This window comes from Lissotriton vulgaris, chromosome 3_1, assembly GCF_964263255.1.
Source record: "Lissotriton vulgaris chromosome 3_1, aLisVul1.2, whole genome shotgun sequence".
NCBI lineage: Eukaryota > Metazoa > Chordata > Amphibia > Caudata > Salamandridae > Lissotriton > Lissotriton vulgaris.
The window spans coordinates 667,584,230-667,605,691 of NC_141689.1; positions in this window are offsets into that span (position 1 = coordinate 667,584,230).

Here is a 21,462-nt window from a genome sequence, read left to right on the forward strand (position 1 = left end):
CAGGCTGTCAGTTTGTCCCAATCAACTTTTCTAGGAGGGAGGAGAGTTTGCATATATGTAATAATCTTAGCCGGTACTGCTAGTACCTCGTCTCTAGGTTTCTCTCCAGGCTTTCGTTCCTTGTCCCACGTTTTTAATTGGTCCCATGTCCCTCCCAACTCGGGGGCATGATCCGTGTCATGTATTTGTCTCCAAATGTCTACAGGGATCAAAAGGCCAAAGAACAGCTCGATATTGGGTATTGTCATGATAGCGGAATTGGCGGCCTCAGTCAATTCCTTATACTAAGCAGTGGGATTTTTACGGGGGTCGGGGAGCTGAGCTTTTAGTGTAAGGACCTCGCTTCGTTTCCAAGGGGTATAAACCCATTGTTCCTGAAGCCTAGCGTCCACGCGAGCCCTAGTTACTTGGCCAGCGCAATCCCTTAATTCAGGTAGGTCAGGATAGAAGAGGGGATGCACCTCTCTCATGGGGTGCTGCGCTCCCCAATCGGCGCACTTTCGGTGCATTCGTTCACGATAATGCACCAGAGTTGCTACGTTATGATATACTTCATCAGCCTTTAATTGGAATTTAAAAGCTCGATCTCTTATTTCACGCAGTATTTGAGGAGGTATTCCTTCCTCAAAACACTGCTCCCATAGTGAAATTAATCGGATTGCCATTTTCTCTAAAGCTAGTTGCTGTGCAACTGGTTCAAAATCTTTCATGGTGCTCCAAATGTCCTCCAAGGTGTAAATGGCGTTCCGCATCCACTGGGATGCCTGAATCACTATGGCCTTCCTTTCTTCCGTACCCAATGAGGACCTAGTATAGACTCGCTGATCACTCAAGTCCGGTCTAAGGCGTTTGGGTGTGGTATCTAGACAAGCCGTGTATCGGGGATCTATAGCGGCTTGAGTTGGAGGGGAGAGAAATACAGGGTGCGAAGGGGAGGGGACAGCCGCCTCCGGCTGTAGGGATTTTAAAGGTGAGGTAGTTGGTCGGAGAGTGGGAGGGTAACGTAACACACTTCATACTAATCCGTCAGCAGGGGCCGTGGTAGCCGTTACCAGTGCTCCCGCGGCCGATGCTGCTCCAATTTGGCCCGCCCGTAACAAAGGCACGGCTGGGTACAATCCCTGTGGGGAATAAGGAGGGGGTGGTTGGGCTTCTAATAAATCCTCTATTTCATCTCCTGTCTCTGTTTGAGACATATAACTTTTGTCCGTCTCTAAACGGAACTGCCTATCCATTTGTGCGATATTTTCTTCCACCTTCCCTTTATCATAAGCTATAGCTTTCTGGGTGACTGTCTGTCCTGATGTAAGCTTTCCCAATTTCTCTTCTCTTATCCGTCGTCGTTTTGCCTCCTTCAACCATAGGTTCAAGGAGTCAAACATCGACTGGCGGCTTATCTTCATAAACAGTTTGTTTTGGATGTAATTAATCTTTTTCTCGTCAAACGACCCTGTTTGAGGCCATTGCAAATCGGAATTATCTTTGGTATACTTATTCCAAATTGTATTAAACAAAATCGGTGTAAGACCGTGTTTCACATACATATCAAAACTGGGGCTGCCCTCGGGAGGGGCAGGCAGTCTTTCTTCCAGCCGTTTATTTTGCCGACAGCAGTACCCGAAACATATTTTACTAAAACAAGACATTATTGTAATGTTCACGCAATTCTACTCATATACTCCAAAAACCATTCACATTCAGACGCGTCCTCTTCACCACTCACACTCTCATATTCTTCTATTTTCTCACAATAAAGTGCTGTAAGGCGTCGCAAGGAAATAACTTTTTCCAGTACTGGTTACTTGTTTTATGCAAATGACATGTCTTGAGAACGAACAGAGCCCGTCGACTCCTGTTCGGGGACCTGATTCAACAGAATTCCAGACCAACAAAATTAAACAACAAAAGGAACAGTCGCTAGACTGTTCTGAGATCACCTGGTAGGCGAACCACCAACCCTCTTACAGGCCATCCCATGGTCCTGTTCTGGTTGGGCCGGGCGTCTGGGTGCGGAGCTCCAGAACCCTAGCTAACCCAGTTGCTCCCAGGGCTTTCCCGAAGAGGATTCGGCCGAGCGAGTAACTCAGTACACCGCTAAGGCATCAGGTGTTGTCTCAAGTTTTCACCAAACAAGTCCGTGAGGCATCTACCCGTGCAGCCACTTCACCGCAACGTCAGACCCTCAGATTCCCTTGTGGTCCAGCTTCCCCGGCCACCTTCAGAATGCAGTTAACCGCTACCGAGGAGACACTTCTTCCAAGTGTTTCTCATCCAATACAATCAGAGATTCACTCACCTGGTGCACTCAGGTCGATTGCGAATTCTCCACTGCCGACTCCTAGAAAGACCGGCACAGTCTGTTCTTCTCTCGGGTTAAGCCCGTAGGACACCGGCGTAGGGTCTTCAGCAGCTGGGAGGGATACTGGGCTCGAGAGTGGAATTTCTTGTTTTCATACCACAAACAGGTGTTTCAAATCAGGATCCTCTTTCCGTCCACCCACTCGGCCAGAACTCCTCCCTGTCCCTTCTACTCCTGTTTACAGGAGGGGACGACCCTATCGCGGAGTCCCGGCGGAGTCGCCAACTGAAGGAACCAAAATAATATACTAATGGACTATACTCACCAATAGCCCATATACCTTGTTCATAAATAATAAGTCATTCGGCAATGGAGAAGGTTCAATCGTTTATTCTGCAGATACAGGCCCTAACAGGGGAGCCTCAGTCTACACATCCCTCGGAGGTGCGCAGAGGAGACTGACTACATACAAACAGGGCAAAGCATATATACGTTTCACACATAGCACTATGTCACCTTACTAGGAAAGATACAACTTGTCAGTGAGCCAGCAGGAAGACCCATATAAGGCACAATTGATTGCTAGTAGCAGGGCATAAGCTATTCCGGGGGCAGGTCAGTAAGGTGCCTCCCTTTCTATCTGTAGCTCGGGGAGTTCGGGAACGGGCTCTGCTAGAATGTACGCATCCCACAAGAAGGGCAGGTGTGACATTGTGTTTCCCTGAGCTACAAACTAACGAGTGGAACAGACAGCTAGGTCTGCCATCGTGGTTTCGTGCAGAAAGCCTAATCACGTGATTTCAGGGAAACAGTACTTGAAACAGAGAAACGAAACAAGATGGCTCCGGTCATACCAATAGGTTTAAACAGCACTACAGTGAATCGTTCCTAACTACAATAAGACAATGTGAAAAAGGCTATGCTAACGTGGGGTTATAGGGTTATATTGTATATATTAGGCCAATAACATGTATTCTTCATATTTATATCCCATCACTGACGTCTTGCTGTTAGGAGCTCAAACCTCATTCTGGACCCCTTCCTGCTGGCCACAGGATTTGGGCTCCCTACCGTCTCCCACGGGAAAGACCAGCATTCTTGGGGGACTGATGGATGATAATATGACGTACTAAGACCATGTCAATACAGTGGCCTTGCCTGCCTTCTGTACCCGAGGACTATAGAAACGATTTTACCTTTCATTCCAGTGCATCTCCAAAAAATACTTGTTACATCTCTGGTTATTGCAAAGCTGGGCTATTGGAATGGCTTACTTTTTAGGGCGCACCAATACATACTAAACAAATCGCATACCTTTCAAAATGCAGCTGCCAGACTTCTTTTTAAAATCCCCAAATACCAATTGGCTTCTAATGCTATAAAAAATTGCATTGGCTTCCAATAAGCCATCACTTTCAAAGTACTCTGCATCGTCTGCAGAGCTCTGCATGGCCTCCGCCCACACTTTCTATAACACAGCTTTAGATGGTGGCACCCCTGGCAGGACCCTATGCTCAGCCACAGCCAACTTTGCAGTGCATCCCAGGTTTAAGAGTGCAACCTGAGTTGCAAGAGCATTGTACTGGGGGCCACTAAAGCTTGGAACTCACTCCCGTGAGGATGTTCCAAACCTATTAGTTTTCAGGAAGTCTGAAAACCTGGCTATTTAACATACGGTAATCTTGGGTCCACTCTTTTCACTGTTTGTCATTTAAGCCAGCGGGTAGTCGAGCACTTTAGAAAACTATTTAACATGGCATAATAGATCCAGAATGGCGCTTTTTGTGGTGTGTTGTTGGTTTATTTGCAGTGTTGGAGATCATTAGCAATGAGAAAGGAGGTATAAGTGTCCACATAACTGTTGATCACGTCTCCCCATTGGATGTTGAAGTCTCCAAGGAAAATATTTATGTCAGACTCGATAAGTTGAGAGGTGAAGAAATACTTGCAATCCTCGATCAAGTTTTTGTTTTGACCTGGTGGGTGGTAAATCACATTCAGTCTAAGGTTGGAGGTAGTAGATGTGAACAGTTCCACCGGCACGCATTTGACATGCAGCACAGATGGCGGTGGTAACTGTAGTCCCATATTCATCTAATGATGCACGTGCTTCTAAAGATTTGGTGAAAATGTGCTAATCATTTAATAAACATGCGATGAATGACAGTGAAAAATCGTAATACAAAAATTAAAATAGTCAGCTACAACTGTAAATTCTACAGTTAAATAGTTAAAAGTGGATTCTAGCAAAACAATATATCTATGCTTGCAGTGCCCTCTTGTGGACATTCTTCTCCAGAGCCTTGTGAAACAGCTCATAATTTGTATTGCTGTGTTTTACTGTATCAAATGTTAATATATTTTATATGTTGGGAGAGTGATACAACAACATGAAGTAGGATTATTTGAATATATTCAAAGAATTGTGTCCTAATCATCAATTCCTATGCATTATTATGGCTGCCATGGGCAGTACACGATTTTGAGCTGAACACAGTGTTATGGGAGAAAGGGTAATGACGTACGCATAGCTGCGAGTGCTTGGGGGCCTTATTTATGAGAGGCTTGCGCCGCCAGAGTGACTCAATTTGAAAAAGGCTACATGCCTAAAAGAAAGGAAAATTATAGCATTTCTATTTGAAGGAAGGCAAGTGGAGGTAAAGCCTGATATAAAAATCAATAAATTATACAGGATATACACCGCTTTAGTAACACCGTTGTGCAACGCATAGTAGGTTCAAATAATTGCAATAAAAATCCTTAATATGCAATATCTTTGATGCCTCGTCAGGGGTAGTGAAGTGCTATATAAATGCGAATATAATACAATTTAATAATGATTAGAAAGGGGACAGAGTCTGGGCAATTCAGAGGAGGAAACTAAATACACTTCTTGATCCTGGTGCAGCTTCAATAAACCGAAGGTTTGTCAATTAAGTGAGATCGAGTTTGCTTAGAGAGTGAATCTTAAGATGTCTTTTTAAAATGTTGAGTGAAACCTCTGCGCGGCAGACTCCGTACCCCGATCAGACAAACATATCTAGCAGATGCCCCACTCCCGTCCACTGCAACAAACCAGACCCAAGTCTTGGAGGCGGACATCACAGTAGCGGAACTCGTCTCGGGGATAGGGTGACCAACTGGCATAGGTGCAAATTCAGGACGGTGAGTGTAAAAATTGAGGAGAAAGGGACTAAATTCAGGACAAAAATTCAGGACAAAAGGTTAAAATTCAGAACACAACTTCGGGACAAAAGGTACGTTTTACAGACACGTCAGAGGTGGTCGCGCAATAGTGTACAAGTAAATAATCAATCACCTAAGTAAAAGTCTAAATACGTTTATATTAGGTTGAGACAATCGTACACTTCACGGTTTTTCAGTATGGCCGCAGCTTGCTACCTTAGACGATTCAAAATTTGCATCTCGCTCCAGCAGGTACATTAGTCACCAGACAATGGTGTACCACACCTGAATATGTGAGGCCGCTTTTATTGTTGATTGAAAACTACTGGATATACAAGGAACTTTGCAATGCCAGCCCCCAGTAACAAAACCGCCCCCCCCTCCTTTCCAGCCTCCCAGGGAAACACCTGATGCCCGGTCAGGCCAGTCCGGTCTTGCTACCACCCTCCAATGTTGACCCTCATCTTCACTTAGACGGTCTCTCATGTGTATTTAATTTCTTTCGTAGTGTTACTCATCCCAAGTCTGTAGGGCAGGGTGTCGGAGTGCGTTAAATCGAACACACACTTTATATAGAGACAATGACTCATATTAACATGAAAGTCAATGTATAGGAAATGCTACTTAAGACAATGGGTGCTACAAGGTGTAATCATTCTTTCATCCATCATTCAGTCTTTCACCATTCATTGTGTCCTTCCATCTGTGTGTCCATCTATATCCAAACATATGCAACCATTTGCAAACCTATCTACAATATATTCTTCCATCCATCATTTCATTCACCCACCCCTCCATCCACCCTTTCACTCATCCATCCATTATTCATCTACCCACCCTTTCACCCCATCTATCCATACATTCATCCATCCACTCTTCCACTCATCCATCTATTTACTCACCCATCCAGCCATTTACCCTTTTACCCAGCCATCCATTCACTTACTCATCCATCCACCCAGTCACCTATCCTTCCACCCATTCACCCTTTCAGTCAGTCATTCTCCCTTTCTCTCTCCATCCCCCTTTCACTTATCCATCCATCCACCTACTTATCCATTCATGAATCAATCCATTGATCCTATTACTCATCCATCCTTTCACTCATCCATCCATACGTTCTCTCATCCATCCACCCTTTCACTTCACTCATCTATCCATCCTTTTGTCCATCTACCCCTTTTCACTCACTCATCAATCCTTACATCCACCCTTTCACTCATCCATCCATTCACCCTTTCACTTATCAATTCATCCATCTACCCATTCATTCGGCCATCATCTACCCTTCTACTCATCCATCCATCCATACTTTCACACACCCATCCACCCTTTTACCCATCCATCTACCCTTCCGCCCATACATCCATCTATTTACCATTTCTTTCATCCATACTTCCACTCATTCACTCATCCATCCATCATTTGTTTCATTATCTATCCATTCCCCCTTGCATTCATCCATTCATCCTTTCAGTAATCCATCCATTCACACATTTCTTCACTTATTTACTCGCTCACCTTTTCACATTATGAGCTGAGCCTTTGTCTGCACAGTTGCAGACAGAAGAGGCCCATCAAGAACTTCACCTTGCTGTAGTTCTTAAAGCAAGAAGTGGGGTGCGGTGGGGGAGAGTTCACTATGCCCCTGCACATAGGCAGTCTGAAAATGTAGAAGTCATGGGTCATGCATGATGCACAGTGCCAGGATGTGCGGTGACTGTGACATGGTGTTGTTTACAAGGCTTTAAGTGGTATAAAAAAACTGGGGGTCTCGTCAAAGGGGGTGTTTGATGTAATTAAGAGCGTGGTTTAAAACACCTAGGCTAAAAATCTGCGCTTAGCATAGTGTTCCGCCCAAATGGTATTATATTATTTCTTTCATTGCATCCAGATATATAATACAGCAAGTATTATTACACCAACAACAAGCCATGCCTATTGGCTTTGTCAATGGTTGCTAGTTCCTTAAAATAAAAAAGCAGCAACCAGGGATTTGTTGAATGTAATATTGAAAATACTACAGTTCTAAAATGATGAGACAGTGAAATAACGATAACCTGTCCTTTTTAACTTGTTTTGTAGGCTTCTTTAAAAAAACTGTTCTCTAACGTTGCAGCATCGGCATTTTACCTTTTATGTAACAGAATGCCCTGCTGTAAACTGAGTGGGAATTGGATCGCACAACCTTAGTTTAACGTGGTATTCCTCCAAATTTAACATTAGAATAGATGAATGGGGCATTTTAAAGATGGCGGCCGTGATCTCGGCCGAGTGAGGAGGCGTTCTGCTCTCCTGGACCATAGTGGACCCCTGAAGGATTGCTTTGCCCGGTTTCGCAAAACTGCCTTGGAAAACTCCTACCGGCATCCAGCATGGAAGGCGCTCGACTGTTTTCTGACATTTACCTTCTGCTTGCCTCCATTACACTTGGCAGTGTCTCGAGGGCTTGGCGAGCTCTGTGTTGTCCCGGCTGCTTGCTTGGATCTGGAGCGGCGTTTGCAGTCGTGTTGCCGTCTCTGGTGCTTGACAGCTGGCCCTCTGGTTGTTGCCTCACGCCGCCGGATTACGAAAGACAGAATGCCGCCCAAAGCACTTACTAAAGCAGCGGCCGCCGCTCTCAAAACGCGCGGCTCGACCCGCGGTCAGCAGGAGCCGGACTCCAAGGGCGTTGCACCCGGCGCTCAGAAACCCCGTCCTGTAGGCTCAGACAAGTCCTCCCTCGCGATATCAGTGGCGGCTGCTCTCGCTCCTCTCATCATCCCCGCTAAGGAACAAACGGTGCCTGCAATGTTTGACAGGTTAGGAGCCAAGGGGAAGGAGTTGAAGGCAACTGACGATACGGCTGGGAAGGGGGTGGCGATTCTTACTGCAACTGTACCTGTAGCAGTACCTAATATCATATTGTCCAATGTTGGAGGCTCCCCACCCCATATCGACCCTCTTGAGTCTCATGATACAACTCTTAATAACAGCTTGCTAAAAGAGGTAGTCGTGACTCCAGGCTCAGCTCTAGACATTTCTCTTGCTAAATCTCCTCCCTTCCAGTGCATGCTGGGTAATGAAGTCCAATCTTCTAATAGCCTCGCAACTGCTTCTTTGGAGTTGCCAATGGAAAAATGTCATGATACTAGGGGGTCTGTGCATAGTGAATCCACTGAGAACTTTTATTCTGTTTCTGAGCCTTCTTTATCTGAGGAGGATGGTGCTGATCACCCAGAGCTCCAATGGTCAGACTACGACAGCGACTCTGCTGACTGGCGTGAGGCCTCAAGTGACTTCAATATTGCTACAGTACGTAAAGCTCCAGGCGCTAAGGCTCTGTCTCTATCCACTCAGCAAATTTTGCAGAAGGACTATGGGCAACACTCTCAATTAAAAACACAGGATCAAGATCTGGGTGGAGACACAAGTGAGGTCGTCTCAGCTATCCCCGAAGAGATTTCATTGGTTACAATTTACCAAACCATAATGATGCATAGAGAAGCAACCAAGCAAGAAAACATGCGCACGCAGGGGGCATGCCGCAAAATGCAAAATTCTCTTCGCCGTGTCATTAAAACCTGTACTGAGACCACCACCAGGATCACCGAAGCTGAAGAACGAATTTCAGTCCTCGAAGATGCCGTAGCCACTCAGAAAGATCTTGTTATAGAGGTTAAAGAACAACGTAAGGATATTTTATGGAAGCTTTCTGATCTTGAAAATCGGGCGAGAAGGAATAACCTCCGGGTCTTGGGTATAGAGGAAAATAAGGAAGGTGATGATGTTCGCCAGTTTATAGTGGAGCTTTTTTCCGAAGCATTTCCAGAGGTCGTCGAGTGGAATTGGAACCTCGAAATACAGAGGGTGCATCGTTTTCCATTTAATAAAAAAAAACCTTCTGCCTCTGCTACTGTCAATAATCCCTATCCCCGTGCTATCCTGGTATGCTTCAACAATGTCCTTGCCCGTGAACGTATCTTTGATCTTGCTAGACCCAACAAGAAGAGATCTGCTAAGGGCTCTCAGTTCTTTGTTCATCCAGACTTTTGCTCAGAGACGGTTACTCGCCGCTGGCATCTTCGACAACAGATTTCTCTATTTCAGGCTAAGGGAGCCCAGGCATTCCTGCTTTTTCCGGCAAAATTAAAGGTTATTTTCAAGGGACAGACAAAAGTTCTTTTTCTCTGAGATACCTGCTAGGGAATTTTTGGATTCAATATAGTTATATCTAGGCATTGCATTATACTGTCTGTTTGATAAATGCAGGGCAGTAATCATCTAAATCTCATATCTTCTTTTGTTTCTTTTTCTGATGACCAGAGAGGTATATATAAAATGCTGATCCCTTTTTTTTTTCTTTTCTCACCAATGTCTTTAGGTTATCTGTTATTGTTCTAGAAAGGGGGGAAGCTGTTGGTTCAGTGGAGCGGAGTGATACGCTTGCTCAACCATCGTAAGGACTACAGTCCTGATGCCCGCTATGGGGGGTGAGGGGTATGGGGGGTCTTTGGGTGGGTGGGTGGGCTTTGCTGGGGTGGTTGGGTTGTTTGGGGTGGGTTGCGGGGTGGTGTGGTGGTGGTGGTGGTGGTGGCGGACGGAGCTGAACAGACTTGAGGCATGGGACAGATGTCTCTGTTTTTCAAATGTATTCAACGTATTTAATGTGATGCCAACCTTTTCATTTCTCGTTAAAAATCAGCTGGATTGCAAATATCTGTTTTATAAAATGTTTAATAGTTTCTCCGAGCTATTTTTGTTTTTTGTCCTTAATCCAATCTTATGGCTGCTCCTAGATTGACAGGTGCAACTTGGAATATTTGTGGATTAAACAATCCTAAAAAACGTAGGATTTTTCATAAGATGTTGCAGGTGATGTCGGTGGATTTAATTTGCTTGCAGGAAACCCATATCCCTTGGGGCAATCGGGCTTATCTCAAATTTCTGGGTTATGATCTTGTGGCTTATTCCGGACAAACCTCTACAATTAGGGGTGTTGCTATTATCTTAAAAACCGGAGTTGGGCATGTTAAAAGGGTAAAGCAAGATAATTTTGGTAGATGGGTAATAGCGGAACTCCTGGTTAGGGGCCGGCTGTTTTCTGTTTGTTCGGTATATGCCTCCAATCTTGACGACGCGCAGGTTTTTAGGAATTTAAATATAGAGTTAGCTACCTGGCCCCATCCAATGTTTTTCTGTGGTGACTTTAATATTAATATCCCCAGTCACTTAGATATAACAAAACATAATGTTTACGGTGGACGAAAACCCCAAGTTTACAAGGCGCTTCGGATTCTTTTAATTGAACACGGTCTGACTGATCTCTGGCATTATCATCATCCAAATCAAGAGGGCTATACTTTTTATTCAATACCTCATAAAAAATTGGTTCGCATTGATTTTGTCTTTATATCCCTTCAAACTGCATGGTCTGTCAAGATTGAAATTAGCCCAAGGACTATATCCGACCATAATCCTATTATTTTCAGTATACTGCCTCAGTTGGTACTGTCTGGGATACATTTAAAGCCGCATTGCGTGGTGAAACAAAGAGATTTGCCGCATACCGTTGGAAAACAGAGCAACAAGCAGTTAAAACTAGACTGGCAGCTCTTCATCAAGCTGAACTGGATCTAAGTCTTAAAATCCGTATGGGGGAAGATCTAGCAGCTAGCTTGAAATCAGTTGCTGTAGCAAAATCAAACTTACTGGAGCCTTTCTATAAAGATATAGCAACTAAATACTTTCAATTTCGATCCTCAATGTATGAGCTTGGTGAAAATTCTGGCAAGGTGGTAGCAAAACGCCTACAACAAAGGGCTGTAGCTAGCCAGATTATTAAGGTCAAAGATCAGTTTGGAATAGTACAAGACACAACTAATGGTGTGATGAATGCCTTTGTGGATTTTTACTCAACCCTATACACAGAGGATATGAACATAATTTCCCAACAACAAACCAGTCTCTTTCAATTTTTTCAATCTATTGACACCCAGAAGGTCACAGATGATCAGAATCGAACTCTGGCTGAGCCTATCAGCTGGGAGGAAGTGGTAAACGCTATGAAATCCCTTTCTAATGGTAAAGCTGCTGGGCCCGATCTTATTCATTTAGAATTCTATAAAACTTTCTCACATACATTCAAGCAACAATTGCTAGAAGTTTTTCGCCTTGCTCAGACTGGGTCGGTTCCTGACTCCTGGCGTCGATCGACTATTGTTCTTTTAAAAAAAAAAGGAAAGGACGAATTAAATCCTGCATCATATCGCCCGATTGCGCTAATCAATACTGACAGCAAAATCTATTCAAGGATACTTGCTTTCCGTTTAAACCAAATAATTCTCCCTCTGGTTTCTATTCGCCAGCACAGGTTTATTCCCGGTAGGGACACGACTGACCATATCAGGCGTGTTGTAGCTCTTCTAGATTGGGCAAAGGTTACAAACTCTCCCCTTGGTGTGATCCTGTTGGACGCCGAAAAGGCGTTCGACAGGGTCTCCTGCGGGTATCTATGGGGTGTCTTACACTGGAAGGGCTTCACACCAGTGTTTATCCAGGCTCTGCAAGCTATGTATATATCCCCAACTGCTAAAATTCGTATTTCAGGCACTGAATCACATTATTTTCCTATTAGCAGGGGCACCAGGCAAGGTTGCCCCTGTTCTCCTCTTCTTTTTGCCTTATTTATTGACCCTTTTTTATGTATGATAGAAAATTCACAGGCTATCACTCCTATCACTGTTCATGGAATTGAATATAAGGCACTGGCATACGCCGATGATATTGTAATATTAACTGACAATGTCGCCCGATCATTTCCAGCATTGGAGTCTCTAGCAGCCCAATTTGGCTTAATTTCGGGCTATAAGTTAAATATTGAAAAAACCCAAATCTTACAATCTACCGCTATGCCAAATTCTCATCTTTCTACAATTACAGAGGCAACATATCTCGGTATTCAAATCTCTTCTGATGTGGAACAGATTCCAGATCTGAATTATTCTCCCATTATTGATTCTCTTCATAATAAACTAGAACGGCTGGATCATCTACATCTTTCGTTGTTTGGCCGATGCAATATCCTTAAAATGATTGTTCTCCCTAAATTTTTATATCTTTTTAGATCCCTTCCATTGTTAATCCCTAGTCTAATTTTGATAAAGCAGAAAGAATATGTCAACGATTTCTATGGTCATATCGCAAACCAAGGAGGGCGGCCAAGTGGACATGTCTCCCGCAGGATCGTGGGGGCTGGACCGTTCCGAATTTATTATATTATTATTGGGCAGCTATGATCCAACATTTTGCTTTTCCTCTATTAGGGCATATTCCTGAGCTTCCGGTACATATATCTCCATCAATATATTCAATATCATTGGGAGATACTACAAAAGGCGTATTAACTCGTATTCTTGAACCGAGCTATTTTAAAAAAAACAAATTTAAAGTACTGTGGGCTTTATTTTGGGTATGGCAAAAAGTCCGTCGTCATTTTCATATTCCCAAGATTAATTATTATACCCCATTAAATGCTTGTGGATTACTGCCAGTGATATTTCAAGAGGGGGTGGCAACTACCTGGATTTCTCTTGGTGTGAAGGAGATAGGCGATTTAGCTGATCATGGGCAATTGGCTTCTTTTGCTTTTTTGAAAGAGAAATTTCATATGCAGTCCAATCATTTTTTCAAATATCTGCAACTGAGAAGTTTTCTTGATAAAATATTTCCTCAAAACTTAACAATGTTTGAAAAAGTTACAATTGTTGAATCTATAAGAAAGAAAGAAAAAATTGGTAGTCTATATCAGACTCTCCTATCACAACTTCCTGATGATTTAGATGACCAAAATAACAAGTGGGCGGTTAAATTTGGAGTACCTTCTATTGATCTAAAATTCCCATTGGTTTTAGCTAGGTCTGTTTTGGTTTCAGGTACTCTGCGCACGCAAAGCTATATGGCTATGTATAATCTTTATTATACGCCTGCAAAGCTTGTTAGATGGGGGGTTGTTAGTGGGGGTAAAGGGGCGTTTTGCGCAAGATGTAAATTTCATTCTGCAGATTCTGTTCATATGTTTTATAAATGTCCGGAGCTATCTTTGTTCATCAATCAAATTGAAACTTTTCTTACTCAGATAACTCAAACTTCTGTTAAAATATCAGCAGAAATGGTAATTACTGGTTATGAATATTCTACAGCTCTTGAAAAAACGAGACATCTTCAAGCATTTTTGTTTATCGCTATGGCTATGATCAGACTCTGTGTTACATCACTTTGGATAAATCCTGAACCCCCTACTTTTTGTCATTGGAAGACCAGGATGCTGGCATGGTTTAAACTAGAGACTTCTGTACAGGCTTTTAGAGGAAAGAAAAGACGTTTAACTGCTTCCAAGAATTGGGCACCTTTTGAAAAATGGTTGGCGACGTAAATAATAATGTTCTTTAATAATTATTGTATAATTTCTTCTTATGTACAATTATGTATGATTTATCTTTGTTTGCTTTAATCTGTCTCCCACCACCATGGGTGCAAATGGGGAAAAAAAATTAATAAATAAAATAAAAAATAAAAAAAAAGAATAGATGAATGCGTGCTTATAGGTGACGTGCTTAGCCCACTGACGAAGGGCCATATTTGGCTCGAAATGCATTGGGATACATTAAACTGCTTTTGAAGAATACAGCACTTGTACGTGTTCTGAATTTGAGGTTCGGATGACCCGTTTTGAACATGAGAAGCCCATGAAAATTGCTTTTGCTTGCATGAAAGTTTGGAAAGTGGCGAAGAGTGATAAAAACGCACTGAGTAAAAAAGAAAAAAGGAGCAAAATTGGAAGAAAAAATTATGCAAATTGCAACTGTGGCTGTGTCAGCGGTTTGGAGTGTACAGGCGCTCCTCTTGATTCTGCTGTAAACTGAGGCAGAAGGAGGCCACCACATGCTTTAACACCCCAGACTGCTCCATTGTCATTCTGTATATGGCAATTACGCGGCATATCGAATGACAATGGGCGGGTGGGGCTGCTCTTGTGCTCCAGGAGGAGTGCGAGGTGGCCCCATCGGGGGTGGGTGGGTGAGGCCGCTCACAGGGGAGCAGTTCTGCTCCCGGTGATGGCCAAAATTATGGGCAAAAGGCGTCCATAAAAGGAATCCTCACGGACAATGGACGTGCGGTCCCAATTACGGACGGTCCGTAACATTTACGGACCGTTGGTCACCCTACTCGGGGATTGGTAAGCTTTGCCTGAGGAAAGAAGTGGGTGCATATAGATTCACAATTACCTGTTACAAAATGCTTTGCCTACTTCCGGCTCGATATTGATGCATCTTTACAATGACTTCCCAGAGACAAGCATGCTCGCTTGCTCCCTCCATGTGTGAAGCAGTGGTAACTGTCATACCTAAATCTGGGAAAGAAGATTTATGGGTATCCTATTTCGACATCTCGGTCCGTATATGTAGAGGCTGAAGTATCCAATTAAAATGAGTTTGATCCCTGAAAGGAGATGTATCGAAAATGCTGAACTCATAGTACATATACTAGACAAAGCGAATTGCTTATTGAACATTTGATAATAAGCTTAAGTTTCTTATCAAACAGCAGCGGTCGGTGGTGGGAGTAGCTGTCTGGCGGTGATGTGGGGAGAGGGAGGGTGGGGGGTAGTAATCTATGGATTACAGAGGATTACAGGTAAGTAAACATATAAATAAATAAAACAAATTTTGTTGCATGCACTGCATTACATTTGGGGTTGCAGTGCGCGCAACGAAATTTGTTTTATAAATGTATATGTTTACTTACCTGTAATCCTCCATAATCCATAGATTACTACCCCCCACCCTGCCCCTCCCCCTGTCACGCCCGGCTGCTACTCCCACCACCGACTGCTACTCTTATCAAATGACCCTGAGAAGGCATTTGACAGGGTCCACTGAACATTCCTGGTGGGGGTCTTGGCGATGGTAGCACTGGGACCTAGATTCAGAGCATGGCTACTGAGTGGCCACAGTGCTCCTACTGCTGGGTGAGGGTGAAAGGTCACCTTTCAAACCCACTTGTGGTGAATAGAGGAACGAGGCAGAGGTGTCCTCTGTCCCCCCTCCTGTTTGCACTTTATAAGGAACTACTTACTGAGATAATACGACTTAACCAGACAATTACAGGCAGGGCAGTTTGGAGGTCATATACATAAACTGGCCCTAAATGTGTTTGACGTGATGGTGAAATTGAAAGACCTCTGTCCTTAATCCTCTACTGGTGGTGATGGGCCAGAAAGTGTCTCGCTTTAAAATAAATGCCTTTAAATCACAAATCATGAGCATCAATTCCCTTCCAGCAACTCAGGGAAACACTTCACTGGGTCATGCAACCTATGATAAAAAAAAGCTGCTAGTGGACACCTAAACTCATTTGAAAAGGGGCTCTTCACAAAACATGACAAAAAACATATCCAATATCTATGAGCTACTTAAAAATCAGATGATCGCGGGCAATTCACCCACTCAGAAGATGTGGGAATCTATACTGGGACATTCCATGTCCAACAGGAGGGGGAAGACACCTATGCTAGGATTCAAATCTCAGCAACTTGTAGCACGGGTAAAGATGCCCTCATAAACATGGCACACTACTGGTATTTCACACCAGAACTTGTCTACAAATGGTGCCCACATATACCTATGTAAGTGTTGGTGCACCTTGTGTGGGATTGCCCCACACTAATTTGCTGGTGGAAAGTAGTCCTCAATAACACTGACTTACAGAGGTTTCCAGCATACACCATACTGGTAATTCCCAGGTAAGTGACATACCCACTGCGATCAAACAGGGGCAAAGCTATGACTATGGCGCTGTGTGCTGCCAGACAGACAATAATGGTGCACTGGTGTAGTGAGTAGCCACAAAAATAAGGATACTGGCTCCTGTGATTCTGGATTTTACTAGACATGGAAAAACTCATAGCCTCCCTAGAAGACCAAGGAATGCTCTTCCAGAAGACATGCGATGGGAACCGTGCATTGACTTCCTGCCCAAGGAATATAGAGAACTTACCTGCCCCAGATATCTGAGAATACTACACTTGATGGAAACACACACATCCTGTTTGGCACACACTCATGACTTACCATGTAGGAATTGAGGCGACAAGACACAGCTACATGTTAAAATACTTTTTGAGTGAATGGGGAGGCTCAGAACCTTGAGAAGGCTACGGCAGCGGGAATTTGAGTAATAGTTGGTGTTCTAATGCACTACATACTTTTCACCTGCCAAGACGATGTCAGTCAATGCACAATGTGACAAAAACCCAGATGTACCACATTAATGATGTAGGTAGCTGGCTCTGTATATCAAAGTAACGTAGAGCCCAGGGGATCGCCAGAGGCTTACAGAGGTTTAAGTATATAAAATTAAAAGTTCTATTTATGAATGTGTGGTCAAGCAGTTAGTCTTCTTCGGGATCTGGAAGTCGCTGACCATTGGAGAAGCATCATATTCATTGCTGGGTCTTTGAGCAGATGACAGGCTGGTAGAACTTGGGGGGGGGTGACTACACCCTTTGTGTGTCCCAAACCTTTGAGGAGGGTGCATCCCATTACCTGATTGGCTAAAATCCTTCCATTCAAGATGGAGGAGTTCCTAAAGAGGGGGGGGCACTTCAGCTCTGGACACCTTAGGGGTGGTCCTGGTTGAGAGGGGACACACCTCTTCTGACTTCTAATTTTCCCATGAAGAGCACAGGGTCTCTCCTCTCAGGGGGTCAGAAAATTGTCTGGTCATGCCAGGCTGGTGCAGACCAGCCAGCTGTACACTAGTGCATTGTACACTAGTGCATTGGTCATTTTTCAGGGGGCATCTCTTAGATGCCCCCTGAGTGTATTTTACAATCAATCCAACACTGGCATCAGTGTGGGTTTATTGTGCTGAGAAGTTTGGTACCAAACTACTTAGCTTTCAGTAAATCCATCATGGAGCTGTAGAGTTCGAACAGACAAATTACCAGCCAATGAACACAACATGGCTTCACTGCACGCACAATGTCTAAGAATGGACTTAGACACTGCAGGGGCCTATTGCTCATGCCGCTATGCCCTCACCTGTGGTATAGTGCACTCTGAGTACTGTGAGGCCTGCTAGAGGGGTGATTTTTGTATGCCTCAGGCAGTGTTTGGAGGCATGGCACACAGGGATGTGTGCTATGTCGACTCTTCCGTTTTGTCCGCACCAAAACACAGTCTGCAACAGCAGTGTGTATGTCTTAGGAGAGGGGTCTCTGAGGGTAGCCCAATACATGCTGCAGCCCTTAGAGACCCTCTCTGGTCACAAGTCCTTGGGTATCAGTGGTACCTTTTACAAGGGACTTACATGTAGGCTAATGGTGTGCCAATTGTGATAAAAAAGGTACAGTTTTGGGAAAGAACGCGTGCCCTGGGAACCTGATTGGCAGGGACACAGGGCACATTCAGTCAAATTGCATCAGAAATCTGGCAAAAAGTGAGAGGGTTACTGCAACAGATACCCACTTTCTAACAAATTAAAATGTGCCAATGTTTTCACTCTACAAGAAAACCTGATAAAATAAGAATAGAACCTAAAATGTTGAGTGATGGGGGATATCTTAATGAGTGTCAGGAAAGCATTCCATATAGTCGAGAAAAATATGCTCCGCCCCTCTTTTACTTGCCAATGCTCATCACATCTACCAAAGCAGAAGTGGAAGACTTTCCTCCTCCCACATCGCAGCAAACAGCTGGAACAGCCTACCCACCCACCTCCGCACTATCACCTCACTTCTAGAATTCTGAATGGCCTTCAAGACCTGGCTGGTCGAATAAGCCTCCGGGACCTGCAAGCACCTGGATACACTATCGGGTGATTAGCTGTGCTTTATAAATCCTGATTGATTGATTGATTTATTGCCGGTGCATCAACCTAGAAAAGATGCTTAAGGGTTTTCCTTTTTGTTAACTTTAGAGGTCCAGCTAATAAAGCAGATTTCCTCCACAGTTTCCTAATATCAGCGGAAGTTTGTAGTTTCTATGTCAAGTGCTCAGAGTTTTTCATATGGAAATCTTTGTGCGTGATGAACACTGCTGTAGATCATGAAGGTGCTGTAAGTAACTGCCTCTCTGCGCAGTGTACTAAAATGAAGCGCGCTACCACGGTCCCTTGGAAGGTCAGAGGTGATCTTAATAAGAAGGTTCATGGTTTTTGGGGCCCAGGACTTGGGTACCACAGGCAGGGAGAAGTAGGGATATGTGGACATATTTCTTGGCATTGGAGGCAATAGATCCAGCTAAGTAAGGAACACCTGTGCTGGGGAGGTGTCATCCTTTAAGGAGTCCAGTGGATTAGAGCACTATCCTGAATATCAAAACTGAATTTAAAACATTTTTAACTCATGCTCTCATTGGCATCGAATGTCTCATAAATTGCTTTAACATATGCATCGAGGTGAAAGGTGGATCAAGAGTAAAGACTTAATGGTCATAAATTGCCTTTGAATCAGCCCCAGAGGATTTAGGGCTAGATGTAGGTCGGCCGGTAACGGCCGAAAATCGGTATTTTCGGCATTTACCGACCGGTATACATGATTTGAAATGTAGGGGCACAATTTTACAGAATCGGTAACTTTACCAATTCGGTAAAGTTACCGATTCTGTAAAATACCGAATCGGTATTTTTACCGATTCGGTAAATCTCAGATGTAGGTGGGACTCTTCTGAGTCCCAAAGGCCCTACAAAATCGGTATTTTACCACACAATCCTATTGTGTGGTAAAATACCGATTTTAGGTGTGCATGCACATGTGTGCATGCACACCTAGCCATGTGACAGACAGACATGCCCTTAGGGCATGTCTGTGTGCCACATGGCGCACATGCCTATTTGTGGGGTGCCAGAGGGTGTCAAAGTGACACCCCCTGCACCCTTGCAAAATTCGGTATTTACCGATTCTGTAAATACAGAATCAGTATTTCCAATTGATTCCTATGGGCTTTGAAGCCCATAGGAATCAATGGGAAATACCGATTCTGTATTTACAGAATCGGTAAATACCGAATGTTACAGAATCGGCATTTCCACATCTGGAAATACCTACATGTCAACCACATTGATTTACCGATTTTCAGTTACCGAATCGGTAAAATTCGGTAATTAAAAATCAGTAAATCAATATTACCTACATCGGGCCCTTAATGTTTCCCCTCTCAGAGGAACGCTTCTGTGAAATATTGAGAATTATCTCATGATAGGATTTAACTTCTGTTTGATCTAACCTATTCATGCACACATTTATGTCATATAAGGGGACAGAACCATAACATATTCAGTACAGTTGATTCTCAGACACAGCAGAATATATGAGTATATTGATGGAAGAGACCCCAAGGTCAGTCAAGATGTTACCAAGAGGTTTAAGGTAGAGGCTTAAAAATAAGGGAGCAAATCTAGCGGAACACCAGAACAAAGGAGAGTACATAACTGGAGTTTAACATAATAACTGGGTGTGTTTGGTTTATTGTGTAGCATTTGCACCAATAAAGATGTTTTTGTTTTTCAGTATTTTGCCATGGCCAACTGTATTGAAAAATGTTGTGTGCAGCTTAGTCAGCCTTCTGTCCTGTAACTGTGTTGGGCAATGCAGCTCAGCTGTGAGCCATACAGGCTAGGACCAACACAACACACCCACAACCACATTAACGGCTGGAGGTTGGAGTAACTCAGAGGCAGCTGCTGCAGCCTGACACATCCATCTCCAAATTGTAGCAGAAGTTGTACACAAGACTATGTTCCATCAACACTGTGTGGGCACAAATTACTGGTGCTCCAGCCTTTTGCTCAGGGCCTCATGGGCTAAGCCTATTAGGAGGCAATTGCAAATAAATATTCACTGTGCCATAAAAGCGTACACCAGCTACTCATTAGTGTTATAATCTCACCAAGGGAACTTGTCCTGCTCAGTTTTATTTGCTCGGACCCACAGAAACACTAACCTAAAAGGATGTGATATTATAGATGGACAGTAGTGGAAAACATAATTATAATAAAATACAGTGATGGAGCAAGGTTTCACATATACCAAAACTTGCTTGGACTTAGCCCTCTCGACAAAACATATAATAAGTTAAGCAACATGTTTTGTTTACTAATATTTGCATTTCACAACATTTTTAGTATCTAGGGGAAGCTTACCTATGTGCCTTTACTAACATTAACTCGAATGTCCTAAAATGGCCGCCAAAAACATGGGAACTGTACTACGCATGCGTTTGCCACAACCACGTGGTGTGACGTACTTCTTCTTTTGGTGGGAACCTTTGCTACTGCGCACTGGTGCCAGAAATGGCCGCCTTAAATCTCACATGCTAACGCTATGCTGCAGCTTGTTAAAGCTTGTTTGTTCTGCTTAACTATCAATGCATAAGTTAAAATAAAGTACTGGGGTTAGAATAGAGATAAGTGGTATACAGTGCATTAATTTATTTTTGTATTCTAATATGTTTCTCTTTGACTTTGCTATTAGCTCGTACTTGAGCCTGAATGTCAACACATTCTCCATTTTAAGCAAAACTGCGCTTCGCACTCAATCTCTGAAATTGCTGAAGCATTGGCATTGAATGGCTGCCAACACCCTTCTTACCCACGATGTTTCTGGGAACCTGCACTACTGACCCCTGAAGAGGAAACAAGAAAACTCAAATAAATACAAGATATATCATTTGTATGCCAATATTGTTGGGCGGAATAAAGTCATGGGAAAATAAATTATGGGTGGGGACTTGATCAATTCAAGTCAATTAAGATGATCTCATCTTACTATGATGTGATGACCTCTCCTCATCTTTTTGACCAATCACTGAAGGGGAACACATAGATTTGCAACATTTATGGGTGGTACATTGCCCTCGAAATGGAATAACTAACGTAGGTTTAGATAGAGAAATTGTCTGACATTTCCGAATAGCTGACTTGTCACTGACCCATCG